An 18,025-nucleotide genomic window follows, 5' to 3' on the forward strand; every position below is an offset into this window, starting at 1 on the left:
AATTGCCTCAGCTCATCATCTGTCAGTTCTTGGTCATGGGATGCCAAAATTTCTTCAAAATCATCTTCATTAACTCCACAAATCCAGCCCCCTTAGCCAAAGTTACTATTACTATATTTATTATTATTAGTCAAAGCCTGTAAAATATTCACTGCTTTGAGACACAGTTTTCTCCAAACCCCATTTCTCATTTAGACTTAGCCCATCGAGAGCATCAGGGTTAGCGATTACATGATTACAACAATGAGAAATTTAACAGCAACAGCACAACACTACACTCGGTAATGCCACGTGGAAGAGCAGCAGTTACAGTCAGAAGGCACCTATCATCAAGATTTTTTTCTCTACAGTATTTTTCAACAAAAGGACTAACATATCTGCTTATATACTCTGAAAAAAATGACTTGGATATTCTAACTGTTTGGATGTGAACAAAATACAACAGGAGTGTGTTCTTATCAGTGCCTTTAAATGCCCTTAGATTTTCAGTAAACTAGTAGATGCTGAAGGAAAGTATCATCAGTGGTGTTAACAGTAAGCATTAGGGTAAACCCGTCCTTCGATGCTTTGGTTCTCTTAGCCTGCTTTTCGTCTATCAAAATAAATGTCATGCTCTGAAGTTTTTTCAATAAGTTATAGTTTCATCATGATTAAACACTTGTTTATACAAATAACCACCTTCTGTAATTATTTTCTTTCGTTCTTCTGGGAACTTCTTGGCAGCTTATTAACAGCTGAAGCACTCTTTCTAGTAACCTATGAAGATGCCCCCATGTCAAAAACCAATCAAACCACACAGGGCTACCTTTAAATTCCAGTTTTGCAACACTTTCATCATCATCATCCAGTGCTTTCTGTTTCCGCTTAATTAAAAGGCTGACCAATTTCTCCTTACGTATAAAATAACTTACCAGAACACCCTGCTTTTTACACCCATTAGTCCTTTCAAGCAACAGACTTTCCATTTTATGCATTACTGTGTACCAGCTAAAAGAGATCACTTTGCTATTAGCAGAACCAATAGTAACTTTGGAAGCTTTCAAGATTCTCTCTGCATGTAAGTGGTGTGAATAGTGGACACACACAAGTTCAACACATGTACAATGTTTTTATTTTATTCACTATGATTGAAACACTTAATTACACACAGTTTTGCCCTGAGGGTAACATAAGTAAGAGCTTTCTCAGGCTTTTCAGATACCTCAGGACACATCTTACTAATGGATACACAAAATTAATCAAAATAAAGCACAGATGCTCACAAACACAGTTCAAAACTATGGCAACTTGATGCTGAGATGCTGAGTATAGTTCCCAGGAAAGGAGCTTAGTGGTGCCACTCTTGCTGCTCGGGGTGTGTACTTCCTCTGTAATAGCTCACTGCAAGACAAATGCTAAACACTCTTATACTTACATAAAAATTCTCTTCAGATTTCTTTTGATTGGCAAAAACAGGTACTAATGTAGGTCTTTTATAAAAGCAAAGTGGTGTAACAGGAACTTTTGAAAAGTGGGAGATAATTATATATTATAAATCCCATAATACATTGTTATTATTTTTGCTTTAAACATTCAGTTATATTTTTAATTTTTGCTTTAAACATTCAGTTATATTTTTAAAGGGATTTACTTTTTTTTAAAGTTTTTTATATTTACCCACGTAGTTAACTTCTTCAATGCCTTTCATTTCTTTGTGTCAATCCAGATTTCCATGTGGTATTATTTTCCTTCTTTCTGAAAGACTTCTTTTAACATTACTCACAGTAAAGGTCTACTGGTAATTAATTCTTTCAGCTTTTGTGTGTCTGAAAGAATCTTTATTTTAACCTTGTTTTTGAAAGATATGTTCACTGGATATGGAATTCAAGATTGACATTTTTTTTTTTTCAGTGTTTTAAAGCTCTTGCTTCATTGTCTTCTTACTTACATTGTTTCCAACGGGAAAGCTTCTGTCATCCGTATCTTTATTCTTCTGTACATAATGTGTCTAAATTTCTCTTGCTGTTTTTATGACTTTCTCTTTACCACTGGTTTTGAACAGTTAGATTATTATGTGCCTTGGTGTCATTTTTTTCATGATTCTTGTGATTTTGGGTCATTTCTTCAAATATTTTTGGTGATTTTGGAAAAATTTTGGTCATTTCTTGAAATATTTTTTCTGTCTTCCCTCCTCTTGCCTCTCTCACAGGGACTACAATTACATGTGTAATAGGCTGTTTGAAGTTATTTCAGAACCCACTGATGCTGCATTCTTTTCTTTTATTTTCCAGTATTTTTCTCTTTGCATTTCATTTTGGATAATTTCTGTTGGTTTGCATTCAGATTCATCAATTTATATCTTCTATGTTTCTACTTAACATGCTCCATGTTCTAGTTCCTAGGCCATATGGAATAAGTTATGAAAACTTTTAATATCCCTATCTACTAATTATAGCAATCTGTGTCATTTCTGAGTTGATTTCAATTAACCACTTTTTCTCATTATGTGTTGTATTTTCCTGCCCCCCCCCTTTTTTTTTTTTTTTTTTTGCATGCCTGGTTGTTTTTGATTGGATACCAGACACTGAATTTTATTTTGCTGGATGCTAGGTATTTTTGTATCTCTATAAATATTCTTGAGCTTTCTTCTGGAATGCAGTTAAGTTTCTAGATACAGTTTGATTCTTTTAGGCCTTACTTTTAAGTTTTGTTAGTCAGGACCAGAGTAGCATTTAGTCTAGGGCTAATTTTCCCCACTGCTAAGGCAGTTTTTCCACTCTGAGTGGTGAGAACAAGAACTGTTCCCAGCCCTGTGTGAGCTATAGGAATTGTTCTCTCTACACTTTCTGAATGATTCTTTCTCCAGACAATGATCATTTCTTTGCCAATACCCATGTATTGGTAACACTCAGCCGAAGACTTTAGGGAAACCCTCTGTACATCTCCAGAGCTCTCTAGGCGGATCTCTTATCTCTAGAACTCTGTTCTGTGAACTTTAGCTCCTAACTCTAACCCCTTTGGCCTCTCTAGACACCCAGGTCCATCTCTTCAACTCAAGGAGGCTATTATTCTCTACTGCGACCTACGATTCCTCCAGGCAATAAGTTGAAACAATTTTAAGACTCATTTATTTCACATCTCTCAGAGACCACTGTCCTTTGTTGCCAAATGTCAAATGTCTTAAAAGCTCTTGTTTCATATGTTTTGTCAAGTGTTTTGGTTGTTTCAGGTAGGAAAGTAAATCCAATCCTGTCGCTCCATCTTGCTGGAAGTGCCAGTCCTCGTGATTTTTTAAAAAATAACAAATATAAAAATTTCCCCCTATAAGTTTTCTGGTGACTTTGTGTTGCTGGTACCTTAAGTGTTTATTTTAATATGTCTATCGGGTACTTCAGGCATGAGAATAAGAAATCAGAAATGGCACCAATGTTTTGCACCTGGCTGACCAGAAAAAAAAATTATGATAGATTTGGCATAAAAGAGGGTTCTTTATAGAGAGAAGTGGATGAGTTTAGTTGACATCAGATTAATGTTAAGGAGCTGACATACTCTCCAGATAAAAAAGTCAAGAACTCCAGATAGGTAATGTGGGAGTTACTCTTTGTAGACTGATAGGTAAATGAATTTTGGTAGACAAATAAACAAAAAAGTTTACAAGAATAAAAATAGAATAGAGTATATGGAAAGGAAGTTGAAATGGTCATCAGTACTACCAGGATGTGCTATAAGTGGACTTGAATCCTACAGTTTCTTCCCAATTAGGACTAAAAGAGAAATATGCTGTGTTCTAATTTTCTCATTGTTGGATGACTAATGCTACAGACAATTTTCGTATAGAAATTTTTTTCTAAAATTAAACAAATAGGAATATATGTGATGAGCCCTCAGGTAATGGATATTGGCAAATATAGTGAATAGTACCTTTGACATAAAATTACAAACAGCCGATTCTCCCAGCATCTACTCAGAAATCAACAAATATGTAGTAATTCATATCTCAGTGAAGATATTTCTTTTGATGGAAAATTAAAAGAGTAAGATTCTATCTCCTGATACTTTAACATAATAAAGAGATTGAATTTAGAAAATCTAGATGAAGTCTTTCTCATTGGATTCTGGTTGAATTCTTTGTTATCATGAATCCTAAAATAGCCATAGCGCTATATTAGGCAATTTTAATAAAGTTATTAGGAAACTTGTATTGAAATGCCTTTGTGTATACAGTAGACACACCGACAGCTACTGGAGTATTCAAAACAAAACTACAACAAAAAACACGGACCTGCCCTCAAGGATCTGATGATATATATAGTTCAGAGGGAAAACATGCCCATGAAACTGCTGGAAAGTGATTTACCCTAAAGCCACATGTAAAAGTGTATGGTACAGGCTAAATTTGTAGGAAATAGGGCAGCATTAAGAATTAACAGTGGTTCATGGGAAACTTCTTGAATGAGATAATTTTCTTTTATGTTGAATCTTAGAAGGTATAGGAGAAGCAAATTAGGAAAAGCTGAGGTTTGTTGGGATCAGGAAGTTGTATGAGAATTATCTAGGAAGGCAGATTTGTTTATTCATTTATTTAGCATGCCTTTTGAGAATCTACTATGTGCCATACACTAGCAATACAAGTGCTCAGTGAATAAGACATCTTTGCTCTCATGGAGCTTACATTTTAGTGGAGAGACCAAATATAAACAATCAAATAAATGAACAAGAGAAATAACTGATAGTGATAGTGCACAGCAAAGAACTAAATAGGGAGAAGTGATAGTGAAGGACTGAGGGATTTACTTTAGAATGGATGTTCATAGAAGTCCTCTGAGGAGGTATCTTTTAAGCTGAGATCTGAATGACAGAAAGCTAGCTATGTGTACAGAGGGAAAAGCATTCCAAGAAGAGGAGGCAACTCAGACAAAGGCCAAAGGGCAGAACCAGCTTAATATACCCAAGGAATGGAAAGAAAGCCTCCCTAGCTAGAACACAGTGGATAAACAGAGGAGTGATTGGAAGTAAGTTCAGAGAGGCAGACAGGTGTTAAGAAAATATGAATGGCCCAAACATGAAGGTGCTTTGGACACAGGTTCAACTAAAACTAAGGAAAGAAACTTAACATTTTGTTTTAGGGTTACTTAGTTATTCCTCTAGGCCTGTTCAGCATTCAACAAATGTTATTGAGTACCTACTATGTGCTAGCAACTGTGCCAGACAAATCAAGTACATGTGTATTGAGAGCTGAGATGGAGAAAAAGTGTTCTTCGGAACTGGAGCACAGAGTCCTTGCTAGGAAAGGGTGACAATTTTAAAAAGGACCAGTGAATCAGTGGGTAGAGCTTGAACATTTGTTTTGAAGAGTTTGGATTTAAAATAGTAACAGAAGGAAAGCCTTATAGGATCTTATACAATGAGGAGATCTTTGATAAAGATTATTGTCGAAGCTGTGAATAGAATAAATTGGAAGCCAGAGAAATTAGAAGCAGAGAGACCAGCTGGAAGAGTGTTGGAATAACATAGGTATGAAGCAACAGACAAGATTGTTGGCAGTGGAAACAAGTTTAAGGCAAGGGCCCAGAAGTTTAGCAGGTATGTTGTCTCTCAACTTATTAAGTGATTTACAATTTATATTTCCTGCTTTATTACTCTCTCACTGTGTATTTTGTGGAATTGAGTCAATGTTCACCATCTTTAACCTGTTCTTTACATATCACAGTCTTATTTGGTTCTAAGTATGCTTTGATCAGCATTTTTCCGTAGAATTTATTGCATTGCACAAGAATGTTTTTTAAAGTAGTAGACAATAATTAGAAATATAGGGTATTTGTATGGGTTCATTTCAGTCTCTGTCTGCAGAATATAGCATTTCTAGTCTTTCATGAGAGGCCCCAAGCTGGAATCACTCAGCTGAGCCATTGCTAAATTCTGGCCCATGGAAATTGTGAGATATAGTAAGTGTTTATGATTGTTTTAAGCCACTAAGTTTGGAGTAATTCATAGATAACTAATATACATATCCATGTCTTTTGCCATGTAACTGATGGCCTGCCTTGAGAGCTAAGATAGAGACCAAGTTATTGTCAGAACTGAAGCAAAGGGCCTTGCTAGGAAAGATTTTAAAAAGGACCAATGAACCAGTGAGTGGAGTAAGGTGTACTTACTTACCTTCACCTGTGGGCTCAGCCATTTGACTTGCCTTGGCCAGTTGGAGATTCTCTTGGGCCTCTGCCATCACCATGAGAAAAACATGCCCTGCCTAGACTACTGGCCCAAGAAGGATGAGCCAACTCAGAGACATGCAGTGAGAAGCAGAGCCACCAGTCCAGATTAGCAGGATCTCAGCTGACCCGCAGACACATAAACAATAATAAATGTTGTTTGAAGCCACTGAGCTTGGGGGTGAACTGGAGTCAGGTGGAGTCAGAGAACCTATACCTAAAGGTATAGGCCAAGCCTGTCATTAGGATACAGATTTGAGGAGTTGACTGAGAGCTTCTAGCCTGAGGACCAAAGCCCTGCCTCTCAGGGCTGGGAACCACTAAGTAACTGGAAAGCCAACCCTACCCAGGCTAGAGAGAGCAAAGGTTTGTTACTTGGAGTTTCAGGAAAGCCATATCAGAGCTGTTCATGAAGCATCTACAGTGGTTTTTTGGGGATTTTCTTAAAATTTTTATAGTTTACCAATCCTCTTATGAAAAATCTACACAATCACTGTAGGTAAAGTGGCCATAGAATCTGCTCCTCCTTATTGCCTGCACCAACCTTGGGCTTTGAAGTGCCCCTGACTTTCTTCACTCTGTTCTTGTGTTTCTTTCACTATTTTTTTTTTTTTTATTGTGGTGACATCAGTCCACTATTTTCTTGAGGTCTTTTTCTTTTCGCACAGGCCATGTGTTGCAAGTCTGTGTTTGGGTTCATGAATCGTAAATCATGCCAAAGCCAGTTGTGTTGCCACCAACACAATGAGTTTTGAATCCAAATTCAAAGATAACATCCAGTGTGATCTTGTACATTTTAGCAAGTTTTTCTTAAATTTCTGTCTTAGGTACGGTTGCCTTCCCAGGATGAAGGAAATCAGTGACCATTTGTTTTCAGTGAAGTAGTTGGTTAATCATGAACTTCCTGGTTGGGATAATTACCATGTTCTTCATGATGGCAGTTGATCCTCAGGCAGCCAGAGAAGACCAAAGTGTTTTATATGGAGACATTATAGTGCGGTATGCAAACAGAAGCACACATAATGATGGAAAATCTAGGGCTTTGCTGTCTATTCCCATAAAAATGGGTGAAGGTAGCCAGGGGAGTGTGACTAGATAGAGGGAATCAGTGAGTTTGAGTTCAAAGAAGCTAATTAACCTTATCAAAGTAGAAAGGAGTTCATATTGAAAGTTTTCATTTGTAGATTAGAAATAGAAAAACTTTATTTTCCTTTCTTTGAAAAATATCTCAAATATATATATACATATATACACGTAAAAACCGTCTTAAAAAGAAACCTATATTTCAAGAGGTTTAAAACAGTGAATGTTGTTTAAAAGCATTAAGATACTTTGCGGTGTATTTCACTGGTACATTTACTCATAACCTATCCCCCACACTGTACCCAAGGCATGTATTAACAAGCTAATAAAACATGCCATGTTTTATTGTTTGCTGGGCATCTGTTCAAACTTATATCACTCACATATCAAAGACTTTAAAGATGCTGGCAGTTGTGATAATAAATACCTATAATTTTACTAACAACCTTTTTTTGTAAAGTAGACACTATCTTAGATCATTCATTGCAAATAAAAATGTTGAATTTATTCAGATTTAAACGCTATGGGGTGTAAATTTTTTTTGAAATGTATCAAGCATATAAAAGAGAGTTTATGTGACAGATACATATATATAGTTTAAATAATAATAATAACATAAAACACCTAGGTGCCCACCAACACTTTTAAGAAATAATACTTGTATGTGTTTTTTAATCCACAAAATGTTTTTATTTAAAGGGAAAAGCAACATGTATTGTGAAGTAAACATATTAGAAATCAAATATAGGAGTATTAGGCTACATATGCAAAGGTGGTAAAATGAAGGTCGATACAGATATTGAGAAAGCAGGAAAGTTATTGATGACTGAGAGCTCTTAGTACATATAATGGCCCTTTCGATTAAGTAGACCCTCAAGTGTAGAGTGGGCCTGGTTGGTGAATGCTTTTATTTGTTAAATGTTAAATAGAATTTATATGTCATTTAAAGGTACTCTAGGTCACTCACTGACAGCTGTTACAGCAAAAGATCTTAAAAGGCAGTTTATTTGCCTGAGAGATGAAACATCACTATTAAGCATGTAAATTATTTAATAGAATACCATTCTGATCGCAGGACAAGGATAAACCATGCAGAAAACAAAGCCCAAGCCTTCAACTATCTATCTATAGGCCAGTAAGTCCCAATTTATAGCTCCATCCCAGATCACTCCTGAGCTGTAGAGTTAAATATTTTGCTGCTTACTCAATATTTCTACTCTGAGGTCTCATAAGCATCTCGGCCTTAGTACATATTAAGACCAGATATATGATCTTTCCCTCTAAACTCATTCTCTTGTTCTCTGTCTTCACAAAGAGCACCACCATTCATCCAGATTCTCAAGTCAAAAACTTAGGGGTCATCCTTAATACCTCTGCCCCTGACCAGGCTTACCCCCATAGCTGCCTTACTCCATGTCCTGTATCACTACATTAGCCAGAGCATAACTGAGAGGAAGCGGAGAAAGTTGCTCTCCTGAGTATTCTCCAAAAGTAGAGTATGGTGGTTTAAAAAAAAAAAAAAGACTACAAATTTTTTAATTCTTCTCTCATGACCTCCCATCGAGTGGTGAGGATCTGTATTCCTTTCCCTTGAATTGAGTGGGATTGTGAGCGCCTCAAGCAACAGAGTATGGTAGAAGTGACACTACCTGGTTGCTCACACTCCAGAATTACCCCCTCTATCTGCTCCCTCTCAGAATTTAACCACCGTGCTGTGAGAAGCCACATGGATAGACCACAGAGAGGTGTTCCAATCATCAGTCCTAGAGGGGCCTGATTGATGTATGGGTGAATAAGCCATCTTATTGAAAGCGGGTTCCTGGTAACTCAGTTGTTCCAGTGCCAGCCCTTCGAATCATCCTCAGCTCTGCAAGTCTTTCTATCTGAGGCCCCAGACATTGTGGAGCAGAGACATGCCATTTCTTCTGTTCCCTTTCTGAATTCCCGACCCACAGAATGTGTAGGCATAACGAAATAGTGGTTGTTTTGTGCCACTAAGTTTTGAGGTGGCTTGTTATCCAGAAATAGATAACCAGAATATAAATCTTTCCAACAAATTTTAAGGTAACATTTTAATGTGATGGTTGTTAAGATCATGCTGAAAAGATGTTCAGAGGAACAGTATAAATATATTTTCAAAACATCACTGATTGAATCCTATGATTTATAAGAGGGTACTTACATTAGCCAGCTCAGGCTGCTATAAAAAATATCATAAACTGCGTGACTTAAAGAATAGAAATTTCTTTTTTCACAGTTCTAGAGGCTAGAAGTCCAAGATGAGGGCTCTGGCCAATTCACTTTCTGGTGAGAGCTCTCTTCATGGCTTGTAGATAGCCACCTTCTCACTGTGTGCTCACATGGTGGAGAGAGAGAAGAGCAAGCTCTCTGGTGTCTCTTCTAAGGACACTGATCACATCAGATCAGAGCCCCACCCTTATGACTTTATTTAACCTTATTAACTCCCTTACTCTAAAAATAAACACACTGGAGGTTGGGGCTTCAACATGTGAACTTTTCAGGGACACATATATTCATTCCATAGCCATCATCAAGAGCAGTACTTTGTTTATGCTGTCACTCCCCCACCATCGGTGGCATGACACAAGCTGCAGCCTGGTTTTACCCCTTTTGCATTGTCCTATTTGCCATCATCTCTAGCCTGAGCTACTCTAATAACCTCCTCTTTCTCCTCTCTGTATTCAATCCTCTCATCTCTAGTCTTTTTTCCACATTCCCAAGGATCTCAAAATGCTGATTTGACACGGTTGTGCCACCACTACAATACCCAGAGACATCCCCTCTCTCGTGGGATAAAGACCAATATCCTGAAGTGACCCAGAAGATCTTACACAGTTTGACCTCAATCTGTCCCTCCAGTCTTGCCTTGTACCATTCTCACCCTCACTGTCTGCATATCGGCCCCAATAGCCTTTTTCAATTCCTTAGACATGCCATTCTCCTGGCAGCCTAGAACATACTTCTTCATCTTCTTTGTGATATATCCCTTATTCATCCTTCTTATGTAAGCTCAAGTGTCACTTCCTCTGGAAAACCATCCCCAAAAGCCCAGTCTCAGTGAGGTGTTCCTTTATTATGTGCTGTCATAAAAGTACATTCATTCCCCCCATTGAAGCATCTTTTGTAATTATGTATCTATTTGTGTGGTTATCTGATTGTCTGGTTCCCTACTAGACTGTTAGAACCATGAGTGCAAAGACTGTCTGGTTTTGGGGACTGGCATGGGCACCTAGAACAATGCCTTGTACATTGAAGTAACTCTTTAACAAAGAATAAATGGAGGAAATACAAATGACTAATCGATGAGATGACTTTCCATATTTAAATGAAAACATTTAACACTTTTTTACCTGTTAAGTTTACAAGTAAAACAATAATACTATTTTGTGGCAAGACAGTCTCAAATTTGGCTGATCAGTGTGCACATCAGAAGAACCTTTCGGTAAAACAACTTGCAGAGTGTGTTAAGAGACTTTAAAATGTCCAGCTTTGTTGACCTAGTAATCTAAGCACAGACTCCATCTGTAGTAGCCAGCTTCTCAGATGGCCCACAAATGAGTCCCGCCTTCTAGTATTCCTTGTATTATCCCCTCCCATATTGTGCACAGTTGGTCTGTGTGATCTATAGTATACAGCAGAAATGATGATGTGTCACTTCCAAGATTGGGTTATGAATGATTCTGAAGCTTCATTTTTGGGTATGCTTTCACTCTCTGTCACTCTGCTGTATCACTTGCTCTGGGGAAGACAGCTACCATGTCATGTGTACAGCTCTTTGGAGTGGAGTGAGCTTGGAAGTGGGTCCTCCAGCCCCTTTATATGACAGTAGCTCTAGCCAACAGCTTGATTACAACCTTATGAGAAGCCCTGAGCCAGAACCAACCAGCTAAGCCATTCCTGGATTACAGACCCTCAGAAACTGTGAGATAATAAATGTTTATTGTTTTAAGATGCTAAGTTTTGGGGTAATTTTTTATGTGGTAATGGATAACTAATACAGTATTCTAAGGAAATTCTTAAAATATTTTAGTTGTTCATGTTGGCCTGTGTAAACTTTATATAATGTAAGCATTTTTCATCTTAAGGAGTGAATTTATTGAAATGCTTTCAACTGCATAAAAAGAAAATCCAATCAAATAGATATCAGTAAGGAAATACATTTTACTCTAACCGAATGTGCAGAGGTAGTCAGGCATCAGGGACAGTTAACATGACAACTCCATGATATCAAGGTTTTCTCTGTCTCTCTGCTCTGCCTCCTACTGTCCCATTTATTATCAGGCTGGTGGCAGTTTGGCTACAGTAGTCCTGGGTGTATCTCACCAGGAGAGAGCAACATCCAAAGGAAGCAGTTGCCACTTCTACCTAGGTCTCCTCCTAGTAGACTTCCCTCATGTCTCAGTGCCTAGAATTGGACCAATACTTATTGCTAAATTAATCGTTGGCAAGAGTAATGACTACCTGAACATAGTTAGGGTTTGTTAATAAGGAGGGAGAGGGGAGTGCCTCCTGGGTGAGTGACTCGTGTCCACAGTAGGAAGCTATCTTATTTCACTTTTTGAGCAGCTCATATTTTTCTTGCTTCTCAGTCCCCACTAGCCACCATTGTACCTCAACCCTGCTCACCTAGAATATAGCATTTCACCCCTTAATGGATCTTCTAGTTATTGTACCTCCAGTCCAAATTGCCTCTGGAGCAACTCATGTAAATTACACATGTAATCATATCATTTCCTGCTGAAAACAGTTTCCTAACACCTACGTAAAAATCTCCAAATCTCTGGGTCTCTTACCCACCTGACTAGTCTCATCTTTCTTCACCTACCTCTCCCACCGTATGCTTCAACAATAGGAAACTAATATTGATGCACTAAAGTCATCTCTTACCTTTTCTTCCTGGCTACCTCCAGTTTAGAACCAGACTCAGCTGACAATCCCCTCCACTGAAGCCTCTTTTAACCCTTCCTTTATAGAACTACTCATTCCCTTGTCTGTATTGTAAGCATAGTTCTCTTTTCACACACCAAACTATTATTTACTGTTTCTCTCCTGCTGAACTTCCCCTAAAGTTCTTTGTAATTACTCTTTGTAATTAGGCATTACTCCTTGACATATCCACAGTATCTGCCTTATAGTAACCACACGTGCGTGCACACACGTGCACATGCATGCACACACATACACACACACACACACACATCAATTGAACCACATCTACTTTTACATGGCTTGGCAAGCACCAGCATATACCACTAGCATTTCAGAGCAACCCAAGTTTTCCTTTGGTGTTATCCAGTTTGTTTATCTTAAAGAATTAGTTAGTATTCCCTACTGCTCCTACCGTGCAATCCAGCTAAAGACTATCTGCTGCCTTCTAGCTGTTCAAAGCTTCCCCCATCCCAAGGATACCCCCTGCTGAAGGCTTGTTGCCGTAAAATAGTCTTCTCATCTCCATCCTGACCCCTCTTCAGCATTGTCATTCCCATACATCTCAGCAAGAACTGACAAGTGGGGAGGGCAAGAAGGGGCTGGCTGGCCCTAAACCAAAGAATTCCTGATTTTTAAATTCCCTGGCAACTCTTCTAATTTGTGAGTAAAATTTTAATAACTTTATTTATTCTATAGAAGTACTTTTAGAAACTGACCTTAGTATATACATTTATCAAGTCTTATCAGCTTGTCTTCCATGATTTACATAGATGAAAAGTTTCCAGATACCTACTTTACTATCTTCACTGTGACTGGATTGTAAATCAAAGCAAATTATTTCATTCTGTTAGATGATGCTATTAAAATAGTATTCTTTTTTTCTTTTCCTTGGGATTCCTAAAAAAAAATGCTTATGATACCTACTGTGTCTCATCGTGTTATTTATATACTCTAGACTCTTGGATCTCTTCAGTGGATATCATTAAAGTCTCAATTTACAAGTTTAAGATGCTTTTTTGATACATAGTTGAAACATGTCATTTACTCTTAAATACAACCTACTTTTTAAACTATGAAAGACATTGTGCATATATTTCTATTGTGTGTTAAGCAAAGTAGAATCCAGTTGCTATACATTTGAGATTCATCTCTGCCACTTACTAATGTCTAATCTTGGTCAAAATATAGTCTTCAAATCTCCTTACCTATTAAATGGGAATAATGATAGCTGAGATTTTTGAAAGCTAATATAATAGTGAATGTGCAACTATCATTACATAGTTAGCTTCTAGGAAATATTAGATTCTATTCTCCCCCTCGCTTTTTTCTTATCACTAAATACAGAGGGTCTTTATTGAAAATTTCCTGAACTTGACTTTTTTTTTTTTTTTTTTAAATAAGGCTAGTAAACTGTTTTGGCTCTTGTTTAGCTGCTCAGAAGAGCTGAAAGGGGCAATTCAAAGCAAACATTTTAAATGGCGAAATGTGGCATTAGAGAGATCTGGTCCCTTGTCAAACTCAATTTTATGCTGCATTTGTAAAGATAGCAGCTCAGAGTATGAATCCGAAGTAGGAAGTATGAGAACAGGAAATATTCGTATACTTTCTTTAAAATGCTTTTAATTCAACAAGTAGTCAGTTCCTTAGTTTCCCAAACTCTTCTGTAATATGAAACGTAGAAGTTTGGCTTGGCAGGTTCTAGTTGAGACTTTGACATCTTCCTGGGTCAGTTAGTTTGCCTTTTTTCTGTGGCCATGGACCTGACCTTTAATCCCAAGCAGCCACTTTACAAACGCACTTCGGTGTCATGTCAATAGGTATGTGCAAATATATTACTCCTATTAGAAAAACTCAAAGTACACATCTCCCAGACAACTCAGTAGCAGAATAGCATATTATATTTAAGCAAAACCACTGTCTCAGGCAAACATTGTGTTGCAAACTTCAGCTTCTTTCCTGTGTGGTTTTTTTTTTTTTTTTTTTTTGAACTGGCTTTACTTGAGCAAAAAGGTCATGTGGCAGTGAATAAGAGAACTACATTTTTAAAATTAATATACTTCTGTCTGACAGGTATTCAATAGATATGTTGGCATACATTATTACCTTTCTGGAAAAAAAATCTCATCAAAAATAAGTATCCACTGACTGTATCTTCCTTTTATATAATAATCTCAAGTAAAAACTATATATATGTAAGTATATCTAACTCTCATTTATCCTAACTGTAGTCATTTATTTCACACCAATTCTATATATCTGCTGTCTGAAGATACTGATTTGGATGTGGTTATCAAACCAGTTTCTTGGTATTTTACAATTGTACATTAACTTTTCCATTGTAATAGTGCACGTTCTCTTAATATATGCATGGCAAGCTGATAGAAATGAATAGAGAGACAGTTTCATTTGTAACCAAGTTCACAATGGGTAATAATTTAATGTTCAGGGAATAAAATTTCTGATTAACTTAGAACCAGAATTATGAATTTGTAGCTTGATTGATTTATGGTGGTCAGTTTCAAGGGACTATAAATTAATTGTTTCTTGGTTGTCTGAATTTTCTAATTTTTTTTAGTGATCATGTATTGCATAATTGAAAATGTAGACATGATGAATAATAAAATGTCTTAATCACAACGAAGAAAATACGATGAAAACTGATCTTTGATCATTGGAGATCTTGCAAAAATTATTCTTAAATAGAACTATATTGATTTATCTATATATTTATATCCACATATAAAGACATACATAAATATATATATAGATATACATATACTTATACATATATATGTATCTATATCTATATGTGTGTATACATTCCTGGACTGTTAGCTTCTTGAGGACAGACTACTTATTAATCTTCATATCTATATTGCTTTGCAGAGAACCCGACCCATACAGAATCTAAATAAATGTTATATGAATAAATAAGATGGTATACAAACCACAAAATTTAATTGAAAGTCATATAAAATTTTTTAATGTTAATCCATGCATTTGAGATAAGAAATGAAAAATTTTATGCTCATAACCTTTTTTAACAACTTTCTTGAGATGTATTTTACATCATAAAATTAATACCATTTCAGGTATACAATGTAATGATTTTCGATAACTTTATCGAGTGATCTAATCATCACCATAAATCACTTTTAGAACATTTTCTTTCACACATGCCTGCATAAGGTCCTTCATGACCATTTATAGTTCCCACTCCCAACCCAGGCAGCCACTAACCTACATTTCAGATCAATGGAATCATGCACTATGTGGTCTCCTGTGGCTGATTCCTTTTACTTAATTTATTGTTTTTGAGGTTCACTCATGGCATAGCATGTGTCAGCAGTTCCTTCCTTTTTATTACTGAATAACAGTTCATTATATGGATATACCTACTTAGAGTTTAGAGCTTTTAGAGTTTTTTAAATAACACACAACTACTTAATAAATGCAACATATAAACATGGTTCTATTCATTTAGTGAACATTTGTTGAAAATTAAATGTGGCCTTAGTGATTAAAAAATATAAAGGTGACTTGAGACCCATATCTAGTCCTCAAGGAAACAGACAAACAAGCAATCATATAAATCATAGAGAAATTAAGTCCTATGTTGAAATATAAATATAGTAATGTTAGTGTAAAGAGGAAAGTATTTGTGGAAGTTTTTGATAATGCTTCTTAAAGAAAAGATCTTTGAACAAGATACATTCATTTTACTAGTCGGAGAATGGGAGAAGATGCCAATCTCTTTGAAAAGGATAATGTTTTTAAATTAATGCAAGTGTGAAAATACATATTTTATTCATGAAACAGCAAATTGTCCTGTGTTGCTGAAATGCAGGCCTCAAGGGGGCTGTTTTGGGTAGAAGATGGGGTGAGAAGTATTGCTTACTACCGAAAAAGAAGGCCTTGAATGCCATGCTGTTGAGTTCATCCTGATTCTGTGGATGGTAGGAAGGCATTCAAGGAGAATTATTTCAATTCTTTATTATGTCCAATTTAGGAAGGATAGAGAAAAGTGGAAGAGAAAGAGAAAGATACCAAAAGAAAGATAAAGATTCAACAAGTATTTATTGCATGCCTAATGCACTCTTTTGGGTGCTGATAATTCAGCAGAGGGCAAAACAAAGTCCTTGCTTTAATGGAGCTGACATTCTAGTGAAGGGGACAAGCAATAACTCATTAAACAAATAACTATATCAGGGGTCTAGTAGTATCAAGAAAAGAAAATATTTAAAGCAGAGTAAACAAACAGGAAATGATGGGAGAGGGATGTGGAATTGAAATTTGGATTCAGACCCAAAAGCAATGAGGAATCAAGCCATGCAAATATCTGGGGAGAGTGTGTGATAGAGAATAGCAAGTGCCTGGAGTGTTTGAGAAACAACAGGGAGGCCAGTGTGGTTCTGTCTGGCTTATATTTTAAAATGATCACCCTGACAGCTGAGTGAACTATAGACTGTAACTTTGTATGTATTTCATGTGTTTGGGCTTATGTAGGGTTAATTCCTGGAAGTAGGATTGCTGGGTCGCGGGGTAAATACATTTGTAATTTTTATAGATATTGTGCAATTTCTATCCAGTCTCATAGCCACCAGCCAAGTTTGAGAGACCTGTTTCTTTACAGCCTCACCAACACTAAGAGTGAAGCTTTGGGGAGGTGGAAATTTTTTTTCACTATTCAGAAGCCCCCAGATCAAGATGTCAAGGTTGCATTCCTGCTGGAGGTTCTAGGAGAGCATGCATTTCCTTACACTTTCTAATTTCTACCCTCATTCCCTGGCTTGTGGCCCCATCCTCCATCTTCAAATCCAGCAGTATAGCATCTTTCAGTCTCTCTCCTGTGTCATCACCTCTCCTAACTCAGACCTTGCTGCCTCCCTCTTATGAGGATCCTTTTGATTATATTAGCCCACCTAGTTAATCTGAGTTAATCCCTCCATCCCAGGATCTGGAATTTAATCATTCCTGAAAAGTTCCTTTTGCCATATAAGGTAACGTTCACAGGTTCCAGGGAATTAGGATGTGAACATCTTTGGGGGTGGGGGCAGAGTGGGGGGTTGGTCTACTATTAGCCTACCAAAGGGAGATTTACCATTTGTCTGTGATAAGAAATGAAAATGATTTTCTTTGTTGTCTTTTGTCTTCTAACAGTGTCTGTGTTTTTGTGGTTGATTGTTTTGCTTTTGTTTTAGCCATTTGGATTTATCCTGGTAAATGGTGTAAAATGCAGATCAGTCTGTATTTTTTTTCCAGATAGCTAGTTGTACCAGCATGATTTACTGAAAAGTCTAACTCTTCCCTAAAATATAAGAAAATTCCTGTATCTAAATTTGGTTGATTTCTGGACTTTCTGTTTTGTTCCATTGTCTGTCTGAAAACTATACATTTAAAAAAAATTATTTTTAATTTTTTATAGCATGTTATAATATCTGGTAGGGCTAGACATCATTCACTGTCCCTATCCACACTGCCTCCTCACAACGGTTTTTGTTTTCATGGTTTTTTTGTCTATTCTTCTTTGTTTTTTTCCTTTGCGAACTTTATAATCAGCTTGTGTGGTTTGAGGGGGTGGCAGTTAGTTTTATTGGAGTAACTTTATGAGGTTGGCTCTTACTGTGTTTAAACAAAAAAATGTCTTTACATTAATTCAAGTTACTTTTGTACTTTCAGTAGTATTTTAACATTTTCTTCATATCAATTTTGTACATTTCTAAGTTTATCGCCAGCTTTTTAATCTTTCTTTTCATAGCTATAATGGAAGAAAAGACCCTGTTCATACTATTTTCTGTTTA

At 36.6% G+C, this 18,025-nt stretch overlaps 1 protein-coding gene and 1 pseudogene across 2 annotated transcripts in view; one reads left to right on the top strand and one right to left on the bottom strand.

Annotated features, from left to right (window-relative positions):
• Window positions 1-18,025, top strand: part of PDSS2 (decaprenyl diphosphate synthase subunit 2) — a 211,833-nt gene that overhangs the window by 152,919 nt on the left and 40,889 nt on the right. The gene's annotated exons all lie outside the window — the stretch shown is intronic.
• On the bottom strand, window positions 6,682-7,199 carry LOC111740103 (annotated as a pseudogene).

The sequence above is a fragment of the Pteropus vampyrus genome, unplaced genomic scaffold, assembly GCF_000151845.1.
Source record: "Pteropus vampyrus isolate Shadow unplaced genomic scaffold, Pvam_2.0 Scaffold58, whole genome shotgun sequence".
Taxonomy (NCBI): domain Eukaryota; kingdom Metazoa; phylum Chordata; class Mammalia; order Chiroptera; family Pteropodidae; genus Pteropus; species Pteropus vampyrus.